Below are 10,505 nucleotides of genomic sequence, written 5' to 3' on the forward strand. Positions count from 1 at the left end.
TTTAGCTGCGAACTCTGATTTATAACAAATGTCCCATGCATTCTGCCACTCATATTCTCATCTCATAAGAATAAAACATATATCATATTGCTAATGGACAATTTTAAATAAATATGGTATTAAACACACATAACATTTAAATGAAATGTTCATTGCCATTATAATATTTATAATGTTATTTACAAGTTACAAGATTAGTCCATACTCTAGGGCACACATAACTAACAGATAGCTCAAATGAAGGTGACACTAATGTACTTAAGGCAAATAATAGAGACACAACATGAAGACCTTAAGTTAGTAAGGATAGCAGAAGTGGTATAAAAATTAAGGTTAGTGAGTTTCGATTTGATGGGAAAGGAGCTCTGAGGTATGGCAATAGGTTATGCATACCAAATGAGATCAAACTCAAAAGAGACATTATGAGCGAAGCTCATAATGCTAGGTATAGTGTGCACTCAAGAGCCACTAAAATGTATTAAGATCTAAAGAAGATGAATTGGTGGCCTTCCATGAAGAAAAAGATTACACAGTTTGTGCCTTCTTATGAAGTCTATCAGAGAGTGAAGTGGGAACATCAGAAGCCAGCAGGAATACTGAACCCACTACCCATTCCAAAATGAAAATGGGAAAATATGGCAATGTATTTTATTTTGGGGTTACCAGTAGCCACCAATAGACATGACTCAATATGGCTAGGATAGGTTGATTAAGACTATTCACTTCATTCTTATAAGAGCTAACTATTTTATGGATAATTAGCTCAGGTGTACGTGACAGAGATAGTAAGCTTGCATGGAGCACTAATGACAACAATCTCACAGTTCACTTCAAGGTTTTGGTATTGTCTTCATAATGAGTTAGGCACTAGGTTGGACTTTAACACAGCTTTCCATCCTCAGACAGATAGACAATAAAAAAAGATCATACAAACACTAGAGGATATGCTAAGAATGTGTGTACTTGACTTTGGAGGATCATGGAAAAAGTACCTTCCTCTAGTTGAGTTCACATACAACAATAGCTATCACTCAAGCATTGAAATGGCACCATATGAAGCTCTATATGGGAGGAAGTGTAAGTCTCCTATGTGTTGGGAAGAAGTAGGTGAAAGAGCTTTAGCAGGAATGTAGTGGAAATCCCCAATCAAGTTATGCCCTTGATTAAGGCAAGATTAAATATAGCAGCTAGTAGGCAAAAGAGCTATACAAATCTCCATAAAAGAGAAGTGGCTTTCCAAGAGGGGGAAATGGTGCTTTTAAAGGTATCTTCAATGAAGGGTGTCATCCAGTTCAAGAGACAAAGCAAACTAGCTTCGAGATATATTAGACCATGTGAAGTACTGTAAAGGGTCAAAAATATATCTTATAAGTTAGCTTTGCTACCAGAAATGGATATGATCCATCTAGTGTTCCATGTTTCTATGTTGCAGAAGTAAGTATTAGATCCAAACAAGGTTATAAGTGAACCAGAAATGGAAATTTCATAAGATCTTTCTTATGTTGAATAACAGGTACAGGTTGTGGATACACAAATAAGAAAGCTCAAGAATAAGGAGATACCTATGATCAAAGTTCTTTGGAATCGCCATAACATGAAAGAATGCATGTGGGAGACTTGTGACTCCATGTTATACCAATATCCTCACTTGTTCTATGTATGTTTTGCTATGTTCATCTATGTTATGTTGTCTATGTTATATTGGTTATTTGTTTTATTTTTAAATTCGAGAACGAATGTTCTTAAGGTAGGGAGAATGTAATACCCACCATTGCTCGATGTCGGAATTTATATCGTAGATAGAATATTCTAGCGACTTTGAAGATTCCACTGATAAGGGAATGGTAGTAAAAGTGTATATGTATGTGTGATGTATTCAAAATGTATTTAAAATGGAAGTGTTTTAAAGGTTTTCATCCCTAAAAGCTTTTAAGTGTTTCTTTGAGCAGAAGGAACTTTGGCAGCTGAATTATGGACTTTCGGTAACTGAAGTCCCTTTTTACTATTCAAATTCCTTTGGGCAGAATGGACTCCAATAGTCGAAAGTCCTTTGATAGTAAGGGTGTAAAAGGCCAACAACTTGTCTTTCTATCCAAAATTAACTTGAACTCTCACTTTTCTCCCTCTTTAAACTTTTGAAGACAAGCAAGAAGGTTTTTGAAGAGTTTTTCTTGGCATTTGCAAGTTTTAAAGGTGGATTCTTCCATTTAAAAGCTTAGGGGAGCAGATTCAAGCTTTGGGTCTTTGGTTCTCTCACTAAGAAAATTGGTCACTTTCTTTTCTTCTTAATCTAATAGGAAAATCAAAACATGTTAATGAGGAATTTGGTTTTTATAACTTTAATTTCATGTGAAGTTATGTTTAAGATGAGTTTTGGAGAGTTTATGCATGTTAGGGTTACGATTTTATGATTTTATGTTGGAATTGTATGTCTTATTGTTAGTTTAGTCATGTTTAAGTGTGATGGGTCTTAAATGGCTAGTTTCCCTTAATGGATTTGAGGGAATCCATGTTTATGTTATGTTAGTTTTAGGGAAAACCTAAGTTTTGTGCTATTAGATGATGTATGTTGGTAATGTGTGTAATTTCAAGTTGTTTTAGGCCCTAGAGACATGTTTATATGCTTGGTTTTATTTCTGAAACCTTGAAGTGAGTTTAGGTGTTAATGGGAGAAGGATTCTGCAAGTTTTTACTTGGGAATTTGAGAATTTCCAAAGTTTTGCTATCGAAAGCCATAGTTTTGATAGTCAAAGCATTATAGAAAATTTTCAAGTTCAGCAACCAAAGTCTAAGACTTCGATAACTATAATCAGTACTGGACTAAAGGCCAGCTAAAGTCCAAGACTTAAGCAGCCGAAGTGGGTTCTGCCAGGCCTATTCTCCCTTCTCTTTCAAGGTTCCAAAACATGATTTTATGATTCTCAAGGGCCTAGAATAAGATGTTTATTATGTGTATAAAGTTCTAGAGCTTCGAATAACTCTTTAGGGTCTGATGTTATAGGATCAGACTAGAGGACTCAGAAAGTTAAGGATCTGGGGATAGCTATCATTTGAGTTAGGTGGTTGATAGACTATAAGAGGTGAGTAACTTTAACCTTAATTAATGTGAATTCTTTAAATGTAATTCATGATCATGCACATGCATTATTTCATTGTTTACTAGGGTGTATGTATCTAGAGCACGAATATGTTGTATTTTTGCATAGTTATTATTTATGCATGATAAAATTTGGATGACTCACTAGTTCCCCCTATGTTATGTCTATGTTATGTTTATAATGTGATCATGCATGATATGTGGTGGTAAGACTAGGTGAGGCCTAACAAGACGCTGGCGCACTACTTTTAAGTGAAAGTCCTGAGGAGTCTTTATATGAGCCTGGCACATTGGATCTGGGGAATCAATAGTGACAAATCCATATTATGTGAATGTTTATGATGTGAAAAATCATTTGGATAATGCATTGTATATGTATGAAATGAATAAGATAATTAATTTATGTTGGTTAGTTTACTCACTAAGCTTTTGTAAGCTTACCCCTTTCTCCTAAACCCTAAATAAAGGTTTGCAGGAATATAAGGGTCTCTTGGAAAGAGAGCAGTATGGGTAGCTTTAGATTTCCTTTAATGTACGTTATATGTTTAAATGGACATGTAAATTGTAAATGGATAGTTACTGTGCTAATACTCAGAATTTTGATTAATGTTTTACCTTAAAGATGAGCGATGTAATGATGGATGTATGAAATCTAAGCTAACTCTTCTTTAAGTATGTATGTTGAACCAATTACACTTTAGTGATTTTCTATGTATGTAAAAGTTCTAATTCTGAACCAAACTTATGCTATTAATGTTTAAGTTGGAATGAGAAAACTAAAGTGTAATGGTTTAGAGATTGTGAGATACAGAGATATGTCCATGTTTAACAAGTTTTCAAGCTTACTACGAGTTCTGGCAGCCTTAAGCTGACCCGATCTCTAGCACTGATAATGACCCTTGTGTTAGGTAATTACACCCTCAAAGGAATTAATCCTATCTCCAGGTAAAAAACTTCTAAGTTCAACTATTAAAGTTCCAATATCAAACTTTATCTCTCGATTCATCATTTAAAATATAAAATCATGCAATTATAAGATCCAAACATAATGCAAGCATTAGGCTTCCTAGAATTGAATCAAAAGCAAAAAACAATCCATTAATTCAAAAATGTAATGTTAAATAATAGTCACAGGAAAGTTATAGAGCTACATCCCCAACACTAGAAAAAAAAAAAAAAAACTATACACTTATGTTTATACTAACAATTAAAAACATTAAGAGAATCAAACTAAGTATTAGAGTAAAGAACTATAAGAACCCAAAAAATTGCAGCTTAAACTTGTAAGACTTGGGCTGAAATTTTTGTAGAACTTCAAGCTTTCACCCTTTGAATCCTTAATTCCACCTTGAGTTCTCTCCCTTTTATTTGGTGAAAAACTCTCTTCATTTAGCTATAAAGATTTCCTTTTACACTTATTTTTGGGTCCCCCTTTAAAAACCCTAGCCGCTACTCTTTAAAACATAAGGAGACTTGAATTCCCGATACCACCACAACAAGGGAGTGGTGCGATGATCCGTGCCATAGGGGAGTGTGATCCTTTTTGTATTAATTTTAGCTCTTCAAAATTTGGCCACAACATGCCAGTTGTATGATATTTGGGACCATGGCTTACCTGTGGTGTAACCCCTGCCATGGATTCTTTTGTCCAAATTTCAAGTGCACCATTCTTCCACCATAGCCTGGTTATGCTAATGCTCTTGTCACCACAACCAGGTTGTGAAGTTCTCTGTAAAATCTAAACATCTTTTTATTGTAACAAGGCACAACTTGAGGTTGCTAAAGTGTAACAACCTAAATTCGAACTATTAACAATGCTAAAGTATTAGGAGGCATAAGGCCACCAAAATCCATTGCAAACCTATGATCTTGACCTTTCCTTTAACTCTTATATATATATATATATATATATATATATATATATATATATATATATATGTCTGTGTGTGTGTGTGTGTGTGTGGATGAGGCCTGTTATCATTCTATTCATAAAACAACATTTCATTTGTCATTTTTCCCAATTTATCAACAAATTCCACTCATTCATAAAGCTCATTTCATAGGGTCTAGGCAAAGCTTTTCATCACTTTGATTCACATTCCTTCTTTCAAACCTAGAATTTGTGTAAATGGGTTATTCTCTTTCTTATACTTTCATATCTCCTATAAAATAACATACTTTCATATAAATTTATAAATATCTTTAATAAAATCTTATTACAAAATATAGTAGCAAGCATAGTGCCAAAATAACCAAAAATGATACATTTCTCAAAATAGCTCCACAAAATGTATAATATCTAATGTGCTCGAACCATTATAGAAGCTCCTCGTGATTTCCTCTTAACATTTATATAAAGGATATCAGGGACACAGGATTCATATCTTACTTGAAGCAATTTTTGTAACCCTGTTATCTGAATGTTAAAGATACAAAATTGCCTTACTAGACATCCCTTTCCTTTCTTTCATGTGTGAGCTCATTTTACATGCTTGCTCTTTCCTTTACTTTTCCTTTATCTTTCCCATTGGAAACCAATGGGTCATCCATAGCTGCTGGTACAACACAACTATATAATATGTAACATCTTCATGCATTTAAATACTATATGGTTCCTGTATGCAATATATCTAATCAAAGTAATTAAATGATGTATGAGTGTAAATGCATGGTAAAACATAATTTAAGAAAGCATTTTGTAATTTCTACTCACTTTGACTGTGGTCTCTTTCCTACTTAACACTTGCTTTTGGTGGGGTATCATTTTGATCTTTCTTATCCCCTTAACTCATATTTCTTAGCCTAAAAGAAGAGCATATAAATTATATTTAGGTTATAAGTAACTTAATTATTTAGTTAAATCTTAGTTTATGGGTAGAATCTACTTCAGTAGGCGAATATTAGCTCTTATGATTCTCTTTATTAATCGGCCTCTAAAGTCATCCTTCGATCACTGATCCTGCATTCTTACAGAATGCCCTAAACACATTATCCTATCATCTTAGGGACTCTATATCCTAAAACCCCTTTCATATTGTGTCCCATTATTCTGAGTTTACGTTTGGTAGAGCATAATATAATTTAATGTAATCAATTATGTAATGCAATCAAAATTGTAATGTAATTGCATTATATTCCTTTATTTGGTTACAAAATAAAAATATAAGTAGTGTAATATAATGATAATTTTTATTTTAATATTTAATTTATTTATAATATTAATAATAAGTAGTAATGGTTGCAGTTATTGGCGATCAAGTAGTAGTGGTGGCTAAGCGGTGGTGGTGGTGGCAAGGTGAGATAGTGGTGGTGGTAATGGCCATGTGGTAGTAGAGGTGGTAATAGCTAAGTAGTGATAACGGTAGTCAAGTGATAATAATAGCAATAGTGATAATAGGATAGTAATAATGGTGGTGGTGGTGGTGGTAACAAAGTAGGAGTAGTGGTCGTAATAGTAGTGGTCGTAATAGTAGCGGTGGTAATAGTAGTGGTGGTGATATTATTGATAATAAATAAAAAAAATCAGAACAAGCAACCATGATTATGTCTACTTTTATATGTAATGACATTATGTTAATTTAAATATAATTAATTACGTTACATAATTTTCATCCATTATATTAAATTTTTTTGTGTTACTAACAACGTAATCAAATATGTAATGTAATCGCGAGTACATTATAACTTTGATTACATACCAAACATAGCCTAAGTTCATTGTTGTCTTTAGAATCCAAGTCTATTTATAGTATTATATTCTTACTAATTAAATCGACCTTAAATCCTTTCTCCTCCTCTTGTTTCCATATTTCCATCCTACAAGTTTACACATCATTTTATCCAAATCATTTATTAAGCTTTTATATATTTTGAAGTTTAGAGAAAAAAAGGCACTCACTTATTGATGGTTTTGGAACCACTGATTTCCTATCATCCCCTTTTTTCTTTTGCTTTTCCATTCTCTTACTAGTATTAGGGTTATTGATATTAAGAGGGGTATAACTTGATTAATAAAGGTATAGGAACGGGGAAAATGTTTTGGAATGGTATGGATATAGTTAAGAAGAAGCAGAAGAAGAGATAAGGAAAGAGAAAAGAAGACTCTGGAATGGTTGGTTGGAAAATATCTCCCAAATACCCTTTCCACCATTCCTTAGGGAGTTAGGTCATGTACCTTGATTGAAATTGGGTCTAGATTTTTATTTTCTCTCTTTTTAAATTATTATTATAATAATAATTTAAAATAATATTTTATTAAAATATCTTACCTACCCACAATCAAATAAAATAATTCTATATATTTTATTTGATAATAATAACTAATAAAAAAATAAGAATTAATAAATAATATATATAATTAATAATTTTATTAATAAATTAAATAAAATAATTATATTGATAAAAAAGAGAGTGTGTGTAAAATAGTAATTTTCTTTTTTATAGTGTGACAAAATAGTAATCTTACATTTTTTTTTAACCTATTAACCTATTATTGTATGTTAAGAGGATTTTTTTTTTTTTTTTTGAAATATAATTAAAATTAAGAAATTTTATTATAACACATTAAAATTTAAAGACAAAAATAAACAATAACTCCTTAAGTTTAAAGACAATTGGTGCAATTTACCAAAATTTATAACCATTTTTAACGTTATTTGAAAATTTGAAAAACTACTTTAGAGGCTACAATTTGCAGCAATTTTTCCAAAGAGATATTATTAATATTATAAGAATATAACTTCAATTAAACTTATAATGTTTTTTATATATAAATAATTTTCAATAAAATAGGAATTACTTTTTTTTACTAAAAATAAAATTACATTTTTATCTTCAAGAATCATTTTTAGTTTTAATAAGCAATTAAAAATAATTCTTATTGACAACGTTAATAAAATTATTAGTATTTTATTTAAATTTGATTAATTTTTTTATAGTAAAGGAAAAATGTTTCATTAATCAAAAGTAGAATACAAAAGTGTTTCATTAATCAAAAGTAGAATACAAAAGTGTTTCATTAATCAAAAGTAGAATACAAAAGTGAAGTATAGATCAATATATTATATTTTTTACATAAATGAAATTAACCACTTATATAAAAAAATAGAATCAAAAATTTAAAAGATATGATAATATTGAAAAAGTATATTTGATAGCCAATAGGCAGATTGCACTTAACTCTTTAACTCCATAATATTTTCACAAACCTTATCGGTTAACCTCTTAATTTAGATTTTCTATTGAAGAACGAATCTGTACATTATAAAGGCATTTTAATTTGTACATTGTAAAGGCACTCTTCTCGTGGGCGCACATGTGTGTGCACACAAACATATTTCTCGATAAGGAGGAATAACTCCATTAATTAGAGAAGAGCAACACAATAAATACACTAAGATCTACCAATAATGATAGATTTAGAGATTTATTCATGCAAGATCTATCAATAATGATAGATCAAGTGAAATATTCACAGAATCTTTTATACACCAGTATAAATATGAGAGTTATGTAAAAAAATAATAAATTTGAAAAAGTATAAGGGAGGAATGAGTTGGCTAGTCAAAGATAATATCAAAATGAGGAAAAGAGGAAAAAGGGGGAGAAAAGATGGATTTTGACCAATTTATTATATTATTATCTTAGATCTTTATTTATCAAAATAAGTTTTGTGTGTATATATATATATATATTAAAAAATAAAATTAACATAAAATATATAGTTATAACAATACATTTATATTTTCTTTTCTAATTCAAGTATTCATCGATATATTTTTATTATAAATATTTTAATTTGTTAATTTTCTTTACTTTATATTATCTGGAATTATGGAAATATAAAATAATAAAAATTATAAAATTCATCCCAACGGTAATAAAATTTTATACTCGTATTATTTTTTAATTATTAATTAATAATTTTAAAAGATAATTGAGTAAATTTATGAATTAATTAAAATATTCATATAAATTTTTTTATTTATGTTAAATAATAATTTACATATTATCGATTTTATTTCAAAAGTACTTATACGTTACATATCCCAATTCACAAACAATTCCATTAATAATAATATGTAATATCTACGACCCTCTACAACCATGTAATTTAAAGGCATAATGGTCCAAACAACTTAAATTTTTAATTTTTTGCAATTATAACTTTTTGATAATTTTAGCCTAAAAGTTTGTTTTTTTATTTCATATTTGGTTAAATTAACTAATATGACTTAATTTTAACTGTTCATTTCTTTCAATTTTCATTACAGACTAAAAAATAATAAACATTTAAAATTAAGTTGAAATTTTTAAAAATAAAAAATCGATTTAAAAAATTTAAATTTTTTTACCAACGGGCCTAATTAATTTTTTTAAATTGTCAATAATAAAAGAATTTTAAAGCAAAAGTTATCCTTCCGAAAAGGGCGAATACTTTAAATGCAAAGGAGAAGATATTGTTAATATTGTTCAATAATTAGGTTAGTCAAACCAAAATCTTGTGCGAACTTTCAACGGTTCATTCATCCTAACATAGACTAGAGCCATTTTTAATTTTGTAATATTTTCTTCAATAATTATTCTAAATTATTTCATTTTCATGTAAAGTTCATTTCTTTTATATGTACACTAACTAATATTAAAGAAAAATTAATAAATATATATATATATTAAAGAAAAAATAATAATATGAAAAATTAAAATCGTTACGAATATTAAAAATAATGATATTTTTGCAAGTGCATTGCTTTGTTACCTCTTGTCCCGCAAGTATCATAAAATCAAGATAAATATTAAGAACGTACAACATCTTTAAGGGACTTAATTTATCATAACTCGTTTTCATGGGTCAGATGAATATTAAGACTTAAGCTAATATAAAGCCTCAAAACTCCTAGTAACTCTTAATATACCTAGACTCATAATCAAACTCAAACTCAAGATCCAATAACATATAAAATATTACAATTAATTTTAAAATATTATAAAACCATTTGGAGAGTCTAACTCAACCTAATATACAACCCAACAATATTTAGCAGAGTCCAGCTCAAACAAACATCCAACATATTCAATCTATTTAATACCATACATCATCATCAATTAATACAATATTTATTATTGCCACAAGGCAGTTCTAATAATAAAATAAATAAATAAACATAATAAAAACTACTAACTAAAATGTACCATAACATGTGGAGAAAAATGAGATTAGACTCTGAAAGAAAAATGCTCTTTCTGCAATGCAAGGAAAAATATTAAACAGGAATGAGCATTGACTCAGTGAATTTAGATATCTAATAAAGATGCAATTTGTGTAACTATCTAAATTTAGTGCAGTCTTAAGATAAAATGTCCATTGAACAAATACATCAAACAAATCCAGCAATACTTCGAACAAAAA

The sequence above is a fragment of the Hevea brasiliensis genome, chromosome 18 (genome assembly GCF_030052815.1).
Source record: "Hevea brasiliensis isolate MT/VB/25A 57/8 chromosome 18, ASM3005281v1, whole genome shotgun sequence".
Classification (NCBI taxonomy): domain Eukaryota; kingdom Viridiplantae; phylum Streptophyta; class Magnoliopsida; order Malpighiales; family Euphorbiaceae; genus Hevea; species Hevea brasiliensis.